Raw genomic sequence first — 23,561 nt, 5'->3', positions numbered from 1 at the left:
TAACCAATCATCCAAATGTACAAATGCCTTTTCTCCAGTGTCCTGCTGCCTATGAATGATATGGTGACTCAAAATCAATTTCTCTGTTCTGAGAGAGAAAATTATCTCATGATAAAAGAATATAATAAACTCAAACAACATAATCCATGAATGTAGCACAAAACCTCCTCAGGAGTTAATTTGTAAGGAAATATTATACCTAGAAATAGCTCAATATTGCTTAGCTAGTGCAAACACACGTACCATATAAGTAGAACATATTTGGCGGAAGGCAGGATACAGGTTTTTGAAAAATGTTTATATGATTTTAAAAGAAGGTAAAAGATTAGCTACAAATTTAGAAAGGGCAAAGAATCTTACTGCCTTATCAGTGTCTCATATTTTGTGTTCATATACCTAAAGTTGTTATAAAAGAAAAATAAATTAGCTCACTGAGGGTTTAATTATACTTCTTCAATGGACATCAATTCTATTGGCAGCTTGCAGGGCTATTCTCTTGACAAATCAAGTTGTTGGCTGAGGCATGAATGGATAGATTATGAGTGAGTCACTCGTCACTGTAATTCATGGCCAGTAGAGCACCCAGGGAACATGGGGATTGCAGCTTCATATCCACTTTGAATTCCTGCTGAAACAAAGTAAATCCTTTTGTTCAACTTCTAGTATTAATTTCCAATATCTTAGCATAAAACAATTTTACAGACTCAAACATCTGAGGAAAGAGAGAGCTTAAAAAACACTTGGGAAAGAGGTCTCCCCCTCCTCCTTCTCCTCCTCCCAATTAAGTCCTTTTGGAACCATCCAAAAAGAATGTAAGAGATTAGGGTAATAAGCATTTATTAAGTGCCTATTATGTGTCATGCACTGTACTAAACATTATTTACAAATATTACCTCATTTGATCCCAACAATAGCTTTGGGAGATAAATATTATTATCCCCAATTTACAACTGAGGCAATTGAGGTTAAGTGATTCTCCAGTGGTTACCTAACTAGTAAATGTTTGAGGTTGGATTTGAATTCAGATCTTCCTGCCTCCAAGCCCAGCACTGTAGCAGCTGGACCACCTAGCTAGAGAGATTTACTGATTTAGATCCACAGAATCATCAAATTTCTATCCCAAAAGAAACCTTAGAAGTTATTTAATCTCATTCTTTCATATTATAAAAGAACAAAGAGAAACAATTATAGAGGTTAAGGTGTTCTCCCATTTTTAATCAATTAATAATCATATTTTTTGTCTGATTGTATACTAGGAACTCTTCTAAGTACTAGGGACAGAAAGTTAGAAATGAAACACCCTCCCCCAAAGAGTTTAGTTTTGGGTTTGTTTGTGTTGTGGTGTTAATTGTTTTTGTTTGTTTCAAACAATATGTACTCTTTCAAGGATATACAAAATACATATGAGAGAAATATAGAACAATTTGGAGAAGAAATGTTTAGGTCAAAGAAAATTTGAAATGGTCTCATGTAGGACTCAATATGTGAATTTGGTTTATTGAAAATTACTTTTTTCATTTAATAATCAATCATTTATCTTAATTTCCTACTCTCTCCCTTATTGGAAAAAAAAAACCATCATAACAAATATCATTAAGCAACACAAATCCTCACTTAGATTATGTCCAAAGAGATGTGTCTGAGTTGAACTTTGAGGGAAGTGAGGGATTCTAAACACTTGTAGAATTAAATGAAATTTTCATCTAAGGCATAAAGATGGCAACATGACAGGAGGCCAAAACCATGCCCCCTCTCTGGGGCTTTTGGCCATTTAAAATGTTCTTCTTCAGCCTCATTCATTATCCATACCTGCCTTCTGCTTGCCCCTTCCACACATACACACAGACACATACATACATTTATTCCAGAGAGGAGACCAGGATAACTCTCCAGAGCTAAAAGATTATGCAGACTCAAACTCCAGGCATATAAGTATATAAGGTGATTCTTAAATGTTTTCTTTTCATGTGATCATGGTTATGTTATTGCTTCCTGAATCATGAATCATGGATTTAGAGCTGAAAGGTACTTTAGAGGTCATCAAGTTCATTCCTTCATTTTACAGATAGGGAAATTGAGACCCAAAGAATTTAAGTCACTTACCGAGAGTCACACAGCTAATAGTATGAGACAGAATTCCATTCTGGGTCTTTCCAAAATCCAAGTTCAGTGTTCTATTCACTAGACATGGAACAAAATGATAGTACCTTTGGAAGTATGTTCTTCTATTTTGGGCAGTAGATCAAATAATGACCTAGATTCAAATTCTCACTTGGCCAACAATTAGCTGTGTGACCTTGGCCAAGTGATTTCACCACTTTGTGCCTTGCCTAGGAAATGAAAAGGTTGGACTAAAGGTGCTATGAGGAATTGTCTAGCTCTTACATTCTATCGTTTTAGAGAAACCTTAAAAATAGATTAGCTCTATTCTAGATACCTAGAATGACTATTTAGCATTATCTTAATTTTAAAATAAAAATGAAAATAACAGAAAAGTGAAATATAAAATGCTGCCATTTGTTTCTTAGTCAATTAATGTGTGTGTGTGTGTGTGTGTGTGTGTGCTTAGTGATGGACTGTCCATTGGCCTTATAGTCTCAATTATAATTACATGCTTATACTCGGACCCATTTCAAATAAGTGAGTACTTTATCAGAAATCAACTTAAGAAGGAATAATTCTGTTGAATTTTTTTTATTGGATCCATTGTAGGAAACTAAAATGTGGTCAGTGCAAGTATATTAAGCTCATTGCACCTCACCACCACCCTTTCTTGACTCAGCCTGTGCCTCTGAATACATTGATGAGTATGCCTAGACTACACTCCCTGCTTCTTCTTGTTGAAATGCTACCCACCCTTAAACCCTAATTTAGATGCCACCCCAAGTGTGATTCCTCCCATTAATAATGATCCTTTCCCCCCTCCACCCAGATTTCTCATACAGCTTTATTCAGACCCCTCTCATTCATTTATTCTATAATGTTCTTCTCCAACAGAATAGAATGTAGCTTCATGAGGTAATTTGTGTCCAACACAATGTCTTACACATGGTAGATACTTAATAAACATGCATTGGGTTGATATGCTTGTATTCTGTCCAACTGTATTCTGTTTTCTCTCCAAGTTCCCTTTCTAGCTAACCTTTGCACTGCTTCTGTCCCCTAGTGCCTAGCATAGTGTTCTGCAGACTGTTATCCATTCAAAACCCTGTGTTTGAATTGAGTTGAATTGGGCAGAATTGGATTGAATGGAAAGGAACAATGTGAGAACTGCATCCATTTGGATGTACCAGGGTAGTGGAAAGATCTCAAATAGGCAGCTTCATAAATACATTTTGTGCCTGCTTTCGGGGAGTGTTGTTGATTTAGTAAAGCTCATTGCTTCTTCTGGATGTTGTTGGGGAAATCATGCAGCCTTCTGTGAGCAGTCTGATCAGGGAACATCATGCATCTCTAATAGAATCTACTTGAGCTAGAATGACAGCTCCCCCCATCACTACTAAACCCCCTCCTTCCACCTCCCAGCCCTCTCCTGCTGGCATATTGCGAATTCTATCTCCTGATTAGATTTTAGAGATGGATTTAACTTTCCTTTCTAATGGAAATGGATGGTGATAAATTATCTATGGGGCCATTGGTGATTTTTACTGAGAAAATGCTTGTTTTCTTTTTCTGCATTAGGAGGCTGTCATCAGAGAGCACTGAGTGCTGTGTCATCTAAACTCTATGGTAAGTGTTAGTCACCAGATGGATCTCACCATGAGCAGAAGGATGAATTTTTACAACCATCCTGAATTGGGTGATTTTAAATAGAATATTAAACACCTTCAACCATATGGAGCCATGTGATTGAGTCTCTTAACCATCGTGGGCTTTTCTGATTTTCTAGGTCAGCCCCCACTATAAACCCACATGGCTAACACATTACCACCACTAACAAACCCAGTTTAATTGGGTTTGCTCTGATTTTATATCATCATTTTGTTCTGTTTTTGCCTTTTGGCTGTCAGACTGTCCCTTGAAAGCTCTTAGAGAAATTCTTGCTGGTGGCAATGATACTCAGCTAGGGCAAAACAGATCACTTCTGCCTTCCCTGCTGTTGAATGCAATCAACAAGCCATACATAATTCCCTGTAGGAACATATACGGATAGAGTCAGATCTGAAAACCAATTGTTGGACACCAAAAACCAAATGATCATTTAAACACTCACACCAGGAGTCATGCATAGAGTAATAAATGACTCCATCATGCCCTTGAGTCACTCAGGCAACTCCACCCTCCCTGATTATTTTTTTCCCCTCTCCTTTTAAGTCAGCAGTGAAAGATGATGATTTCATGAGAATACACAGGCTCTCAAATGCCCATAAATATGTAGTGATGCATAGAAACAGAAAATAATATGAAAAAGAAAGCACTAGTAAGTTACAGTTTGTTTTGCCGAGGATGTAGTGTGTCTTCTGAAGACAGAAGAATAGGGTTTTTCCCTGAGCTCTGCTTAGCTAGCATCATGGTAAAAGCCCTGCAGTTAAGAGTCAGGAGAGCCAAGTTCAAATACTGAGTCTATTGCTTACTATGGTCTAACTATAGACAAGACACAATGTCTTGGAGCATCAGTTTCCTTATTTGTAAAAAAAAATTAGAATCCTAGCATTTGCTATTAAAACTGGAGATTCAAGGAAAACAGAGTTGAGGAGTGCAGAATATTTCTTATAATCAGTCAATAAGCATTTTAAAGTCTCTCTTATGTGTCAGGTGCTGTGCTAGGTACTTGGGATTCAAAATAAATGCATGAAAATTTTCTTGCCTTCAAGAAGCTGATAATTGCAATGAGAAAGACAATATATGAAAACCTGGCAGAGAGAAGAAGGAAAGTACCTATCACTGGAGAATGACATAGTACTACTGTCAGAATGGGAAATGAGTTGGTGATTGGTCTGGCCATCCTCCAAATGTAGAAAATTTGGAGGAGTTCTTTTATGTTTACTTACCACTCTCTTCAACCAGAGAGAGGAAGGGTCCCTGGGGCAGGAAGTACTAAGAAGATATGAGTTTCAGAAATGATGGCATCTTATAAAATGATGAGTTTTAGGATACTATTAAGTTTAGGAGAGCAATAGGATGAGAAATGATTAGGTTCATGGCCCGGGCATTAGTGAAGTAAACCCTGGGTGTCTTCCTTAAACGGTATGTGTTGTCACTGATTGCTGCCTGGGCTAAATGGGCCTACCAGAATGATTTATGAACATTAACTATCACAAGGCTTGGTATAGACAGATTAAACAAGCCCCCCATCCCCCAGTGATGGTGGTAAAAATTGCTCTAATTCATAAGAGAACAGAATGTTTAGGGAATAAAATGGGAGCATGTACAAAAGTAAGACTAGTATAGTGTGTACAAAGAAGAGAAAATGATTGATTTTGTGTCTGTGGAACAGAAAAGAAGATATTAAAAGACCCTGGAAATGAATTTTGATAATGATGTTGGTGTCCGAGTACAGCAAATATAGTCCCATTTTTGGATTAAGGAAAGCAGCTGTCAGAAGCAAATACACCATTTGAGGAGCAACAGGGAGAGAGAGGTGGAGAGAGGGAGGTGGAGAGGGGACAGGGATAGGGACAGGGACAGGGACAGGGAGAAGGAGAGGGAGAGAGAGAGAGAAGTAGAAAAAAATTAGATAGGGGAAATGCACAGTTAATAATAATAACTATGAATATGAATGGGATAAATTCACCCATTAAACGGAAACAGTTAACAGAATGGGTTAGAAACTAGAATCCAATATGTTGCTTACAAGACACAGAATTGGAGGCTAGAGCAGAATCTATTATGCTTTAGCTAAGGTAAAAATATGAGATGTAGCAATCATGATCTCAGGCAAAGCAAAGCAAAATTAAGCCTATTTTTAAAAACTAAGCAGAGAAACTACAAGGTACCATAGACAATGAAGTAATATCAATACTAAAAATATACACACCAAATTGTGTAACATACAAATTCTGAAAGTAAAAGTTAAATGAGTTACAGGGGAAATAATAAAACTATATTAGTGAGATGCCTCAACTTTTCCCTCTCAGAGGCTAGGTAAATTTCATCTTAAAAATAAATAAAAAGAAAGTTAAAGGGATTAATAGAATTTTAGAAAGGTTAGATATGATATACTTCTAGAGAAAATTGAATGAGTATTGAAAAGATTACACTTTTTCTCAGCTGTACATGGCACCTTCACAAAAAATAACCCTATATTAGGGCATAAAAATTTCACAAACCATTGCAGAGAAGCAGTAATATTATATACATTGTTTCCAGATAAAATAAAAATATATTCAATAAAGTTTTAAAAATTAGATTAAAGATTAATTGAAAACTAAAAATCTAATATCAAAGAGGGAAGGAGTTAAAAAATAAGCAAGAGTAACAGCAATAATATCACTAAAGATAATAAAAATGATGTGATGATATATCAAAGTTTGTGCAATACATAGAGGAAATAAATACATAATCAGTAAAAAGAAGAAAAAAAGAGATGTACAAATTGGGCATAGAACTTAAAAAAAAATACTAGGAAAAGAACAAATTAAAAATCTACAAATAAACACATAAACCTACATCCTGAAAATCAAAGGAGAGATGAATAAAACTGAAAATAAAGTAGCTACTGAATTCACAAATAAAACTAGGAGTTGGTTTTTATGAGAAAATAAAATAGAAAATCCATTATTAAATTTTGTTTGATAAAAAGAAAGAACAAAAGAAAATTATCAGGGTCAAAAAAGGAAAGGAACAATTTACTGCCAATGAGGAAGAAATTAAAGCAATTATTAGAATCTATTTTGCCTAATTATAGCTAAGCAAAACTGACAATCTAAGTGAAATAAACTACTATTTACCAAAAAAAAAATTCATATAAATTATCCAGAACAACAGAAGAAGAAATAAAATACTTAATAACCATATGTCAGAAAAAGAAATTCAATAAGCCATAAATGGTTTCTTTAGGGAAAGATCTCCAAGGTCAGATGGATTTACAAGTGAATTCCACAAAATATTTAAGGAAAACTTAAGTCTAGTACTTTATAAACTATTTAAAAAATAAAAGAACCATACTAAATTACTTTTATGACATGAATATGGTTTTGATACCTAAATTAGAAAGAGCAAAAACAGAGAAGAAAATGATAGTCCAATTTCCTTAATGAATATTGATACAAACTTTAAGAAATATACTAGCAAGGAGATTACAGCAATACATCAGAAAGATCATACACTATGACCAGGTGGGATTTTTGTGAGTAATACAGGGTTATTTCAATATTAGAAAAATTATCATCATAATTGACTTTATCAACAATATTAGCAAACAATTATAAGATTATCTCAGTCGATGTAGAGAAAGTTTTTGGTGAAATATAAAAATCATTCCTATTTTTAAAAACCTAGAAAGGAAGTATAGAAATGAATGGAACTTTCCTTAAAATGATGAGTATTATCTCCTTAAAATGAAGAGCAAGAATTATCTATAATGAGGATAATTTAGAACCCTCCCCAATAAGATCAGGTATGAATTAAGAATGTACCACTCTTATTAAATTTCTTATATAAAATAACTATAAAACAAGAAAAAGAAATTAAAGATATAGAGTTTTAGGAACCCAAATATCCATACTTTTGGGGCACAAACACTCTATTTGACAAAAATTGCTGGGAAATCAGAGGATAACTGTAATCCCTCCTCCCCCAATTTCCTCCTTTCCTTTCAATTTTTCCTGCATTGCTTTTGTTTGTGCAAAATCTTTTTAGCTATGTATAATTAAAATATCCATTTTAATTCCCTTGAACATCTCTATCTCTTGTTTAGTCATAAACTCTTTCCTTTAGAACTTACAGGTGTATGTACAAAAAATCACGCCATTCTCTAATTGATAAATGGACAAGGGACATGAATAGGCAATTTTCAGTCAAAGAAATCAAAACTATTAATAAGCACATGAAAGAGTGTTCTAAATCTCTTATAATCAGAGAGATGCAAACCAAAACAACTCTGAGGTATCACCGCACACCGAGCAGGTTGGCTAACATGACACCAACAGAAAGTGATGAATGCTGGAGGGGATGTGGCATAGTCTGGACATTAATTCATTGCTGGTGGAGTTGTGAATTGATCCAACCATTCTGGAGGGCAATTTGGAACTATGCCCAAAGGGTGATAAAAGACTGTCTGTCCTTTGATCCAGCCATAGCACTGACAGGTTTTTGTTCCCCAAAGAGATAATAAGGAAAAAGACATGTACAAAAATATTCATAGCTGTGCTCTTTGTGGTGGTAAAATATTGGAAATGAGGGGATGCCCTCAAATTGAGGAATGGCTGAACAAACTGTGGTATATGTTGGTGAGGAATATTATTGGGCTCAAAGGAATAATAAAGTGGAGGAATTCCATAGGAACTGGAATGACCTCCAGGTATTGATGCAGAGTGAAAGGAGCAGAGCCAGGAGAACATTGTACACAGAGACTGATACACTGTGGTACAATCAAATATAATGGACTTCTCCATTAGTGGCAATGCAGTGATCCTGAACAACCCGGAGAGATCTATGAGAAAGAACACTATCAACATTCAGAGGAAAAACTTTGGGAGCAGAAATACCTAAGAAAAACAACTGCTTGATTACATGGATCGAGGGGGATATGATTGGGGATATAGACACTAAAGGAACATCCTAGTGCAAACATCAACAGTATGGAAATAGGTTCTGATCAAGGACACATATAAAACCCAGTAGAATTGCATGTCCACAATGGGAAGGGTGGGGAGAGGGGAGGGAGGAATACAATATAATTTTTGTAACCAAGGAATAATGTCTGAATTTGATCAAATAAAATTTAAAGAATAACTTACAGGTATATGCTCCTTAATTTATTTATGATATTACCTTTTATGCCTAAACCATTCACCCATTTTGACTTTATTTTGAAATACAGTGTAAGATGTTGGTCCATGCCTATTTTCTGCTAAAAACATTTTTAGTTTGCCCAGCTACTTTTTAAATAATTATTTTATAGAGCTAGATACAGAATTATGTATTATTTTATAGGGCTACAAAAATAATAACAAAATTCATCTGGAAGAACAAAAGTTCAAGAGTATCAAGAATTGAGAAAACTGTCTTGTAAGGACTGGAAGAGCATCCAAATGCTAATTTCCATGAGGCAGTCTCAGCTTTTCATGAGCTATGATATTAGGCTTGTGGAAAGGAAACATAACTGACAGTTGGTGGGGGAAAGGGCAACTGGGAGTGGCAGTTGGGTCTTGTGACTAGCACTTCCTTCCTGCTGGGCTTTACTTCCTTCCTGGAGTGGGGAGTGTGAGGAGGTTGTTCTTCACAGTCTCTGGAGAGTGATGCCAATATTTTGTTCAGCCTGAAGATACCAGCCCAATCAGCTCTGAAGGTCAGAATCGTTCTTATTGTTTTCTGACTACTGTTAAGATTCTAAAATTGACAAAACTAGTGCATAGGACGAGAGAGGGAGAAACCCTCCACTAGCCTGTGAGGCCCGGCCTTAGCTCCAAAGCTGAGGAAGGCTCCAACCTTATTCAGGGACATCCCTTGCCCCTCTTTCCTGATACCTCTAAAATTCAAACTGGTTATTAAACTTTATCTTATTTGAATTCGCAGTCAGATAAGTGGACTATCTTTTCTGGGGCATAGAGGGAGCTGAACATCAGTTCAGTCATTTGACGACAAACAGTCCTTATAGGACCCTTGCTGCTTCCTCTTGGCAGGGGGCATCTCTCATTTTCCCCAGTAGCAATATTCCCTCTCTCCCTTCAACTCCCCCATACCCTGCTACAAACTTTCCTTATCCCCTGGTTTTTCATTTCCCTAGTCTTTTCCCAATAAATATTACAGGCTGTACATATTTGATATCTAATGTTTTGAGCCTGACCTAGATCAGGGCAGTATTGTAGACTTGTCAATTATATGAATGTCTGGGTCTCCAACATTGCCTATATCACTGACTTTTATAAAGAAATGGCTCTGTAAACCCTCTTGTATACAGAATCAAAAACCACTGGGAGTTGGAAATACTATTATATATTACAATCTTCTTTCTTTTAATCAACCAATCAACCCTCTATTTGACAACCTAATATTTGACAGGCATTATACTAGGTGCTACTTATACAAATAAACATTTCCTGGCCTTAATATGATTACATTCTATGAGGAGAGACAATATGTGCAAATGTAAGTATATGTGTATACATATGTATACATATATATGTGTGTGTGTGTGTATGTGTGTGTGTGTGCGTGTGAGTATGTTTGTATATAAGCAGAGGTAATGAAGTCAGCTTTTAAAAAGACATGGAGATAGCGGCTTAGTGACTCAGTGTATTGAGAATCATGCCTAGAGACAGGATATCCTGTGTTCAAATTTGGTTTCAGATACTTCCTAGCTATAAGACCCTGGGAAAATCACTTAACTCCTATTGTCTAGCCCTTACTGCTCTTCTGCCTTGAAACCAATACAGTAATAAATCTAAGACTGAAGGCAAGGATTTTAGAACACACTAAAAATATACCTTATGAAGGAGAAGTTGGAAAAAAAGAATGAAAAAATCATTGCATATGAATGTTCCAACAATAAAATCTGGAGAATATCAGTAACTATTAATCATTATGAATATTTCCTCATTTTTATAAAAATAATTTAAATTTGTATAAAAGATACTATTGATGAAAATAACAGAAAGTAATAGGGATTCAAAAAGTAATCTCTACAAAACTAAAAGAATTAAGGGTTTATTAATTATTTATTATTTAGTAAATTACAAAATTCACTGACAGATACAGAAAATGAACAATCCTGCTGTATTTGTTTAAGACAACACCCCACCCATCCACTCACATATATTTGACTCAGTAAAGCAAAATACAGTCTTAAAAACTTTCCTCCAACAGATTTTCTGAAACAAATGTTATGGTCATACAAGATACTGTGATAAATGGAGCTACAGAGACAACTGTTCAGTCATCTTCTTGCTATAAATATCAAGCTAGGTGTAACATGGGGAGATGTATACTTAGCAAAAGTGCTTATCACTGTCATGGAGGATATCCTGCATGGAGTCCAAATGGAAAACTTCAATGGATTCTTGGAAGTAGAAGCAGTCCATTGAAGGAGAAAATGACAATAAGATGAGGATCAAAGCAACAGGGTCAGTCAAATAGCAACTCAAATTTATAGATCTCTTTGATCATTGTTCTTACTACTTTCCTTCCCCTCACCCTCCCTCTCCCACTCACCACCCCCAGACTGTAAGCAATCTGATATTTATTTTATATATAAACAGCAAGAATTATTAGGAGATACTCTGGGCAGTAACTATTCCTAACTCTGTATGTATTCTATCCTAGTACTATCCAAACTTCCCACTGTGAGGAAGGTTTATGCTTCATTGTGTGTTCTGAAGAATTATCAGTGATCTTTCAGTCATTCAAAGGTTTGCTTCTATGTAAAGATCTTTTTATATACATGGTTAGAAATAATTTTGTAGATTGTTCCTTTGTTTCTACTTATTTTGCTCTGCATCATTTCATACAATTCTTTTTCTAGTTCTCTGAAATTATTTATATGCATCATTTATTACAAAATAATATTCTATTACATTAATATGCCCATAGAATTTTCCCCCTAGTTACCCTCCAATTATTACAGTTCATATATACTGTGTTCCATCCAAACTGTCCTACTTGCTATTTTTTATGCACAATTAATTTCCTATCTCCATACTTTTGCATATATTTGTCTCTCATGCTTGGAATACCCTCTCTACTCAGTGCCACCTTTGAGATTTCTAGTTACCTTTAGACTTCAACTCAGGTAGCACCTTCTATAGTTCCTGTAACTGTTAGTCCATCACTTCAGTTACTTTGTATTTGCTCTCTATATGTTTTATTTTTACCTATATATTTATATGTTGTTTACCCTACTAGAATGTAAGCTCTCTGAGGGCAAGACATTTTTCTTTTTTTGTTGTTGTTTTTTAATATACAGACCCTAGCACAGTGGCTGACATAGTAGGAGCTTAATAAATGTTTCATAGTTGACTGTTTGTTATTCATTTGATTTCTAGTTCTTTGCTATCAAAATAAGTGCTTCTATGACTAGGTTGATTTTTATTGATCTCTGTCTCTGTCTGGACCTCCAGGACATATATGCTCAATGATGTTATTTCTGGATCAAAGGATATCAACAGTTTTATAGAGTATTTTAAAATTTATGAAACAATTTTCTCATTACAGCTCTGTGAGGTATGGAATAAATATCATTATATTCATTTTGCATATGAAGAACATGAGGTGAAGTGCATTGGAATGAAATTGATTGGCTCATGATCACAGATCTAGTGAATTTTGGAACTGTGATTCAGATCCTACTCTTTTGATTTCAAGCCTAATACCACACTGTCTATCACCCGAGACTGAAAACTGCCAAGAATTCATACTAAACAAAACTTTTAATTTGTCCAGGAAGAGAATACTGGAAACTCTAGGGAATTACGAGTGAAGTAGTAAGAATGGAATCCAGATTGCAGGACATAAAGGTGAAGTTTGTAATACAAGTGTCAGAAAAGACAGATGGACAAGAGTTTTCAAATGCTTTCTCTGGGTTTATAGTGTAAAAAAGACAATGATACATGAAATGAATATTAATATAATGTGTGTGGATACTCTCTTCACTAGTACAAACCATAATGGCTCCATTTCCATTTCTTTCTATGTAATTCTCCTCTATGTCTTTGTGTAAACCTTTCATAGAGTTCTGGGCTTCATTGCCCTGTCCAGAGTTGAGGTCTGGGAAAGACTATGGCAAGGTAGGGTCAGTGCTGCTGTTTAAATTCTCATTTTTGGAAGGGGAAGAGCATATTAGGGCAATTTGAGGCAATATAAAATACTAGGAACTTGGTTGATAACTCAGTGGTGGGAGGTAGTTTTAGCAACCAAAGTAGAATTGGAATTGTAAATTCTCAGGCCAATTTTGGCAGAGTAGTGAGCTACAAAGCCTTGCAATTGCTTTTCAGACTATAACAAAGGGTCAAAAAGGGACAGAAAGGGAATAGAATTAGACAAAGAGTTTTGAGTTCTACTTGTTTAACTCAAGGGTTGTGTTGGTACATATGAAATTTGAGTCTGAAGATGCCACCCAAGCCAACTCTTCCAGTTCCCCAAATCCAGCTAAGTTGGATGATCTCCATATCACCATCACCTTCATTAACCTTAGCAAACTTTGTAAAGTGCCAGGAATGCATATCTTCCATCCAATGCTATGAAGGCTTCCCATGGTTCTTTTAATAACTCAAGGATACCAGTACTGTCCTCAGGCTGTCCATCTGTTTATTACTGTCTCATTATATGACCATCCCACAGCTTTTCCTAACTATGCTTGCTATTGTGGATATTTTTTATTCCATTTCTCACTTACTAGATATGTACACTGCAGCTATCAGTGTCCTAACTGGAGATGGTGATGAAGCTGAACCAAGACATCGACACCATGGCAAGGAACAATGCAACGATATTCTCATCTGAGCTAAGCTACACCTCTTTGGGGTAGGACATGTAGTCAGGGGCTTTAAGAAGCAAAATATGAACTTACAACTGCTGGTTAAAGAGTGGTCATGCTTACAGATACTTGCATCAAAGTTTGATAACTTTCAGATTGCAATTCAAAACCAGGTGATGTATCTGGCCATAGAGGAGTATAGACTTATTGTTAAGAGTTTCTATCCAGGAAACTACTCTTGACTTTTTATTTCTGGGTGTGTATATATTTTAGGGGTAGAATATTCTCTCAGGATCCTGAACTTTGGGGCTATCAATAGGAGAAATGTGTAAATATATTTATATTTTTCATCTCCTTGTTTAGTGTCTAGAATCAGTGCCTATACTTCATCTGGGTTACAGCCTTCTACTATTAGAAGAGCCTATGAGGATAAACATCTTCTTGAGATAAACTAGACTTTATCATCTGTATGGAACCAGTCTAATTCTCCAGCCAATTATCATAAGGGTGGTTCAAAATCCCCAGATATAGCAGCCTACTTACCTCTATTGTGTTTCCTTCCATTTGTCCTGGAGACTGACAGTTGTAATTCACCTGACATCATATTGTATCATGATCACTAGAGGAATATGAGTGTTAAAAAGACTTGGAAGGTGTTGTGTAGCTAGGTGGCTCAGTGGATTGACAGGCACACCTAGAAACAGGAGGTTATGGATTTAAATCTGGCCTCAGATACTTCATATCTGTGTGACCCTGAGAAAGTCATTTAACTCCAATTGCCTAGACCTTATCACTATTCGGCCTTGAAATCAATACACAGTATTGACAGTATTGATTCTAAGATAGAAAGCAATGATTTTAAAGGAAAAAAAAAAGATTAAGGGAGATAGAGTGGCAGAAGCTTGTATTTTTATATGGAATCATTGAAAGTATTATATAATTTCTCAAATGTGATCCACACTCTCACCCTCTTTCTATTCTGGATGCATTCATTTTATCTAATTCCTTCTAATACCTATACATATTACCTAATATCTTTAAGGGTTAAAGAAATTAAAGGTTGGAATAAATCTATGAGAACATGGTCACTGAAAATAATATATTTCAAGTCAAAATGACTTTATAGTTATTTTATTCACAAAATAGAGGGAAAGAATAAGGTAGAGAAATAAGAAAGAGGTTAGATTAAGAAATATAGCTTAATGAGCTAAATATGTGCTCTGGCACCTGGCTTTGCTATGGCAGAGCTCCAGATGCCCAGCCAGAGGGCACAGAGGTAAATTAGGTATCACCCATGCAGCCTCTGAGAAGGAGGTCTATCTGGTGTTAATTTCTCTGGAAGTCAGGAAAGGAAGGTCAGCTTTTTCTATTCACCAATCCAAAGTAAAGAGCAGTCTCACCAAATGATCCTCCACTAGCTTTCACAAGCTTGAAAAAGCTTGAACAACTCCAACTCCAAAAAGCTTCTTGCAAAAAACTCCTCCTCACAGGAAGTTGCAACTAATTTTATAGACCCTTCTTTGCTTCACTTCCTGTGCCTTCCTTCACTTTACATGAACCAATTGTAGTTTATAAATTTTCTTAGGACTTCATGGGGGGGGGGGGAAGGGGGCAGTCAGTTGTTTGTAAGTTGTCACTCACTTTGCTGCATGGGTTGAGGACTTCCCCCCATTTAAGAATAAATTAGGGGTTTATACACTTCTGGTGATTAAATCTAAAAGTGGGCAGGGGAGAGTTAATCTCATCTTTACATATCTAATACCATGCCTTTTAAGACCTATATATAAACACACTTAAACACACACACATATGTCTCTATATATCTATATATCTTTTATATAACATATATCTGTTGCATGTTGTCCTCCTCATTTTACTCTAAGCTCCTTGAGAGGGCAGGTTCTGTCTTTTTGCCCTTTTGTATCCCCAGTGCTTATTATAGTGTCTGGCATATAATAGAGGCTTAATAACTTTTGATTATTTGAATCACATATGCAGGAAAGGCAATATGGCATATTGAATATTTTTTACCACAGAGCTTGAATTTAAGTCTGATCTGTAATACACATTGGCTATGTGATTATAGGAAACAATCTCTTGATACTTTAGTCAACTTACTAAGACTATACATTTCAGTGAATTTATCAACTTACATAAAAAGGGGAATTTCCTGATTTGGAAGTTGCCCATATCAATAACATAGATTCAGAGTCCCTATTGGATATCACAGACCATGGATAGATAGATAGATAGATAGATAGATAGATAGATAGATAGATAGATAGATAGATAGATAGATAGATAGATATTGACATTAATGTAGGTATAGACATAGATAGGAGGATAGATAAATGTATATACATTTTATATTTGTATAGTACATTTTAAAAACTATATCTGTAATTTCATTGATGTTGGGAATTTCTAATAAGGAATTCTCTTTGCCTATTCATATAAGTCTCTTTTCTACAACTTATAGACTTGGAGAGTTGTTTGGGATACCGAGAGAGTGAGTGAGTAAATGAATGAATGAGTGATTAGGTATTTATCAAGTACTTAATATATATAAAAGACTATGCTAAGTGATAGGAATATGAATAAAACATCATTACTGTATCTGATAATAAGGAGGTCATATTCTAATTGAGAGACAATATATACATGTTCTGGCCAGAAATCAGAAAGAAGGTCTCTGTCCTTAGGGCACATCAGAAAATCAGATATTAATATGTCTACTTTAGTGTCATTTTCATTTATAATCATATTTGCTTTTGATGTTGAACCGTGTGAAAATGTCAAGGACTTTGGCATCAAGAACTTTCTTTTCTAGGTCTCCTGTAGATAGAGGCCAGAGCAGTAGCACTACATAAACAATGACCTAACTTTATCTCCACATGGGTTGCTTCCTATGAGGTAGCTTTGTGACATAGTGGATACAATGCTGGACCTGGAGTCAGGAAAATCTGAGTTTAAATCCAGCCACAGACATTTATAAAGTACATGACCCTGGCAAATCACTCTCTTTATGATTCAGGTCCCTCAAATGTACAATGAGTATTACAATCACACTTATATCTCAGGGTTCCTCTAAAGATAAAATGGTATAATATTTTATAATCACTTTGTAAAAGCTATAGGATTATATAAATTCTAGTTGTTGTTATTTCCAAGATTATAATGTGGGTGCTAGACTAGAAGAAAGAATTGAAAGATGCTGCCAGTTTCAGGACTCTTTTGTTTACCTGCCCAGTGATGGCAGTGGCGAGTGGCCAATGGTGACAAGAATACTGAGATCCTTCTCCTTCATTGTCTTCCCTTCTTTACAACTTTTAAGCCATTAAGAGGTTTTGACTTGCCCAAGATCATATAGCCATTATATCATATTTATAATTTCTATTCTAGTCTCTGTCCTCCAGGAGCTTATATTCTAATGGGGAAAGATACACAAAAGTGAGATAAAAATTGGGGGATGAGGGTACTTGCTACAAGCATACGTCCTGAGTCTAAAAACAGAGGAAGAGTCATAAGTGAAATGAAAATTAGAGAACTAGGGCTACTCTATAAAATGAAGATCTCAAGAGGAACTTTTCAATGGGATAAGGAATCTAGCCTAGTAGAAGCACTATGAAAAGGGACATTCATGATTTTACATTTAAATCTCTAGCACTCAGCGCTATCCTTTGCAATATAGTAAGTGAGCTTTTTCATAAATGATTTGTCATCATTTACTCATTCATTCTTTATTCACCCATTTTCACCCACTCTCAGAATATTACTATCATGTCCTAGTCTTAGTTTAGATCTCAAAGGAGCATTAGAGTTCATCAATCCAACCTCATTTTGTAGTTTAGGGAAGCAAGATATAAAGAGGTGTGATTTACCCAGGATCACACAGCTAGTAGATATAAGAGGCTGTTACCTGAAACTAACTTTTACTAACTTCAGGAAAAGCTTCTCTATCCACTATGGCCTGCTACTTTTCCTACCAAAAAAAATTAAAAATATATATGTGTATATATGTTGCTTGTATGTATACTTGTACGTATGCACAATGATATACATATGTTCATATGGAATAATTCACTGCATTGCAATCCAATTGAATTTCATGAACTAAGCAATAGACATTTTTCATTCATTTTCTTTTTCTACTTTTTTTCCATTACCAGACCAATTTTATATTGCATAAGATATATAGCACAATTGAAAACCATTAGATAGTATGCCATAGAAGTAAAGAGTGGCCAATTGTTTACTTTTAATGGAGCTTTGGGACTAAAACCTATAAATTGAACCATTTAAAACAAACAAATAAAAAAGCCTACTTCTATAGAAACTTCTGGATATAATAATAAATCTCTAATATTCCTTTATAAATTATTAACAAAATATGCACCATTCTTCATTCTTTCTTTATAACTGAGTTCACAGAAAATATGAAATAATCCCTTACCAGCAAACATTATTAAAAACCAAATTACCTTTTGGGGAGGGGTAGAAATACACACATATACTTACATATGTGCTCATGTGCACACACACACACATACACGCACTGTTTACCAATATAATGAGTTGGCCCTGACTCTGGCTTATTCCTTCTATGCTATCCAGGTATTGTTAGGGAGTCTTATTGAAGTTTCTAACATTCTTACACTAGCATGAGTTTTCATTTTCCAACTTTGTCATCCCTTTTCCTCAGCTTGAGAAAAAAGGAGCTCCAGGTTATTCATACTCTTATAATTATAACTGGAGTCCTTTCCATTAATGAACTTGACAGGTCATCAAAATCCCTTTTGTATATTGAAATTTCTAAAATGAACAATCATTTGCCTTGATCTGCATTCTGACTCCAATAGTTCTTTCTCTGGAGGTAGATAACTTTCTTTGTCTTAAGTCCTTCAGAATAGTTTTGGATAATTGTATTGTTGGCAATAGCTAAGTGTTTAATAAATGATCATTCCACAATACTGATGTTATTGTCTATAATATTCTCCTGGTTCTGCTTATTTTCCTGCTTCAGTTCATGTAAGTCTTTCCAGTTCTTTCTGAAATTATCCTCTTCATCATTTCCTATAGGATAATAGTATCCCAAATGTATACCACAGTTTGTTTAACCATTCCCCAGTTGATGGAAATCCCCATAATTTCCAATTCTTTGGCACCATAAAAAGAGCTGCTATAAATACTTTTGTATACCTAGGTCCTCTCTACTTTTTTTTTTAAATCTTTTTGGAATATAAACCTAGTAGCAAGACTACTGGATCAAAAGGTATGGAGATCCCATTGGGAATATTTCCAAATTGCCCTCCAGAATGGTTGGATCAGTTAACAACTTGACAATTAGTGTCAGTACATTAGTGTCCCAGTTTTGCCGCATTCCCTCCAACATTTATCATTTTCCTTTATTGTCATATTGACTAGTCTAATCATTGAGAAGTAGTACCTCAGAGTTGCTTTAATTTTCATTTTTCTAATGAACAGTGATTTAGAACATTTTTTCATATGATTATTGATAGCTTTAATTTCTATATCTTAAAATGGCTTTTTCATATCCTTTCATCATTTGTCAATTGGGGAATGGCTGGAATTCTTATGAATTTGCCTTGGTTCTCTATATATTTGAGAAATGATACCTTTATCAGAGAAATTTGTTCTAATTTTTTCTTGTTTATTGTTTCCCTTCTAATCTTGGTTACAATAAATTTGTACAGAAACTTCTTTAATTTAATAAAGTCAACATTATTTGTTTTATATATTTTGATATTCTATCTCTTTGTTGGTCATAAATTCTTCCCTTCTCCATATATCTGGCAAGTAAACTATTATATGTTAATAATTTATTTATAGTATCACTCTTTATGTCTAAATCATATACTCATTTTGACCTTATCTTGGAATAGGGTATTATAGGAATATAAGTTAGGGATGGTCTAAATATTGGACTAAATTTAGTTTCTGCCATACTATTTTCCAGTTTTCCTCACAGTTTTTGTCAAATAGTGAGTTCTTTTCCCAAAAGCTGGGAACTTTTAATTAATCAAAGACTAGGTTGCTAAAGTCAATTACCCCTAATCTATTCCACTGATCTGTCATTCTATTTATTGGCAATACCAGATTATTTTGATGATTACCTCAGTGTGAATTGAATATCTGAGGGAACTCCCAAATAGTCCAATTCCAGAAAAGACTCACCTCAGTTGAAGGACAGAGGAGTCACAGAGTCACTCATCTGCCCAGTGCCATGGAGACCAGTATGCCAGGAAATATGATGTATGAAAGCTGTGTCCCAACTGAAGGATCTAAAAGGATCAGGGAGAGGGTTGAGAAGATTTGAAAAGCCAGCACTGTAAGTTCACCAGCTCTCTTTGCTTCTATTTTTGTCTCTGGTTTGGCTCCCTTTCTTTCAGCTGATTCTTTCTCTGAGTGCTCTTATCTTATTTTTCCATCTCTGGCAGCCAGTGGTGAGGAGGGAGCCATGGAAGCTTGAATCTAGGATCTGTTTTTTACCTTAAGTTAGAAAGGCTGGAAACATTATTTCTTGCTTTCTTTCACTGTACTAATAAATACTTATAAATTTAGTATAAAGTATGCAAAATTAATTTTTCATTAATTCTCTTGATATTCTTGACCTTTCGTTCTTCCAGATGAATTTTGTTATTATTTCTCTAATTATATAAAATAGTTTTTTTATGATTTGATTGATATAGCACTAAATAAGTATATTAATTTAGTAGGAATTGTCATCTTTATGATATTAGCTTTCAAATTGTTAAGATTTGACTTAATTGGTGTGAAAAGTATTTTGTAATTGTGTTTATATAATTCCCGTGTTTGTCTTGCTGAATAGATTCCCACGTATTTCATATTATATAAAGTTATTTCAAATGAAATTTCTCTATCTCATGCTGGTGGATTTTGTTGATAACATACAGAAACAATGATGATTTATGTTAGTTTATTTTGTATCCCACAACTTTACTAAAGTTATTAATTATTTTAACTAGTTTTTTAGTTGATTTTCTAGGGCTCTCTAAATGTACCATTATATCATCTGCAAAAAGTGATAATTTAGTTTCCTTGTTTCCTGCTTTCGTTCAAATTCTTCTTTTTCTTCTTTTAGTACAATATTAAATAATATTAGTGATAATGGGCATCCTTGCTTCACCTCTGATCTTATTGTGAAGGCTTCCAACTTATCCTCATTGCAGATGATATTTGCTGATGATTTTAGATGGGTAACTATCATTTTAAGGAAAGGTCCATTTATTCCTCTGTTATCTAATGTTTTTAATATGAATGGGTGTTGTTTTTTGTCAGAGGCTTTTTCTGCATCCATTGAGATAATCATGTGATTTCTGTTAGTTTGCTTATTGACATGATCAATTAGGCTGATAGTTTACCTAATATTAAACAAGTCTTGAATTGCTGTAATAAAATCCCATCTGGTCATAGTGTATGATCCTTGTGATATATTGTAGTCTCTTTACTACTACTTTATTTAAGATTTTTGCATCAATATCCACCAAGGAAATTAGTCTGTCATTTTCTTTTTCTGTTTTTGCTCTTCCTGGCTTAGGTATCAGCACCAGGATTGTGTCATAATAAGAATTTGATAGGATCCTTTTTTATTCAGTATTAGGATTAATCGTTCTTTAAATGTGTGATAAAATTCACTTGTAAATTCATTTGTCCCTGGAGATTTTTTTTCTTAGTGAGTTCACTGATGAACTATATTATTATATATTATATTATATATTATATACTGTATTATATATACATATATGTAAACATATATGTATATAAATTGATTTATGGTACCTTTGTAATGCAAGGAGCAGTCTAAGTTTGAAATGGCTCATCATTAGAAATATCAATCACTAGCTGATGAATATTTCTGGCTAGTACAACTTATATAAAGATTATCTAGTTAGGTGTAGATGGACACATGGTGAGAGTACCTATACTATTGAAATCACAGAACTTTCAAAAAGGCAGATAAAGATAACATAGTTACTTTAGTCCACTGTCTAAGTCATAGAAATCATTGATAATATTAAAAATACATATGAATATAGCACTTTAAGGCTTGCAAAACAATTTCCAACATATACTATTTCATTTGATTCTCTCAATAACTTAGTGAGCTACATCTTATTTTTATCCCCATTTTACAAATGAAGAAATTGAGGCAGAGAGAAGTTGTGACTTGCTCAGGATCATACCATGCCTAAGTGTTTAAAAGAAGATTTGAACTCAGGTCTTCCTGATTCTAGGTGTAATACTGTGACCTATTAAAATTATATTTACCAAAAGAAAGAATCTATTATTATTTTTTACTACTATTTTGGACTCGACTCCACTAAATATACTTGCCCCAATCCCATTCCTCACTACAATCTTTCTTATCCCACTCTGTCTCTAATAAGCTCCAAGTCTCTGATGACTACTTTAATTGGTTTATATAATACTGATGGGTTAAATTAGAATTCCTAATTTGCTAAGTGATGACAATAATCCAGTAAGCCATGTTCAATAATATGGACAAGAATCATGAATTATTAAATGTATTTTATTTTATTTTAAAAATTTTTCCATGCTTACATCATTATTGTTTTCTCTTCCCTCTCTTCCCTCCCCTCTCCCAGAGTTAACAAGCAATTTCACTGGGTTCTTAGTGTTGAAGATTAAACCAAGGGCTCTTTCCCCTCTTCTTCCTCTTAGTTAGAAGATACTAATTTTATCTGTAGCCTGTAAGACCACATTAGGTATCTATATAAAGGTCTAGGACAGGACTTATCCATGGGAGTCCCAAACTACCCTATTAGCTTTATATGTTCCTCTCTCGATTGATTCCAACAAAGAAGCAATCAGACTCTGAGTTCCTATTTACTGACTTATCTGGATTATAAATTTAATTTTATATCTACTGTCTATTCCACCCTTGCACTGTTAAGAGTGCTAACATTTGTCTGCCCAAAGACCTAGAATAAAGAAGTGTAATCTTTATCTTGTTATTTCCCAACCCAAACTATATTTTGAACTGAAAATAAAATCAGTTCTCTCCTGTGGGTCACTCCACATACCTCTCCCTCTAACTTCATGAAAAAAAGTCCATAGCTTGGAATTGGAAGCCAGAGAGGAAGGAAATGTGCAGATTGACATAGGAAAATGGAAGTGGAAAAGAAAGAGTAAAGATATACATTTTCAAAAGTACATGTGATAGTCAAAGCTTTTTGGACTTATAAACATTAGATACAGAATCCTGCAGGTCTAGGAGTTGGTAGTTGGTGACACAGCTGTGTTTTCTAAATTTTCTACTTCACAAATATTTTGCATATATGGAAAGTTATACTATTTGGCAACTACCAGAAGAGTTTTATTAACTTCCTTCTTAATAAGTTACATTTATGACAAATGGGCAAGGGACATGAACAGGCAATTCTCAGCCAAAGAAATCAAAACTATTAATAAGCACATGAAAAAGTGCTCTACATCTCTTATAATCAGAGAGATGCAAATCAAAACAACTCTGAGGTATCATCTCACACCTAGCAGATTGGCTAACATGACAGCTATGCAAAGTAATGAATGCTGGAGGGGATGTGGCAAAGTGGGGACATTAATTCATTGCTGGTGGAGTTGTGAACTGATCCAACCATTCTGGAGGGCAATTTGGAACTATGCCCAAAGGGCGATAAAAGACTGTCTGCCCTTTGATCCAGCCATAGCACTGCTGGGCTTGTACCCCAAAGAGATAATGGACAAAAAGACTTGTACAAAAATATTCATAGCTGCGCTCTTTGTGGTGGCCAAAAATTGGAAAATGAGGGGATGCCCTTCAATTGGGGAATGGCTGAACAAATTGTGGTATATGTTGGTGATGGAATACTATTGTGCTAAAAGGAATAATAAAGTGGAGAAGTTCCATGGAGACTGGAACAACCTCCAGGAAGTAATGCAGAGCGAGAGGAGCAGAACCAGGAAA

At 34.8% G+C, this 23,561-nt stretch overlaps 1 long non-coding RNA gene across 1 annotated transcript; it reads right to left on the bottom strand.

The window, feature by feature from the left end:
- Positions 1-279: 279 nt before the first annotated feature.
- On the bottom strand, positions 280-19,910 carry LOC103106547 (uncharacterized). The gene is made up of 2 exons (XR_460764.2): positions 19,769-19,910; positions 280-625 (listed from the first exon to the last, which is right to left on the bottom strand). It is a non-coding gene; the product is annotated as an uncharacterized LOC103106547 (long non-coding RNA).
- Positions 19,911-23,561: the final 3,651 nt, after the last annotated feature.

The sequence above is a fragment of the Monodelphis domestica genome, chromosome 1, assembly GCF_027887165.1.
Source record: "Monodelphis domestica isolate mMonDom1 chromosome 1, mMonDom1.pri, whole genome shotgun sequence".
NCBI classification, from domain to species: Eukaryota; Metazoa; Chordata; class Mammalia; order Didelphimorphia; family Didelphidae; genus Monodelphis; species Monodelphis domestica.
The sequence above is the reverse complement of the archived record's forward strand: the minus strand, read 5'-3'. Positions and strand labels throughout refer to the sequence as shown.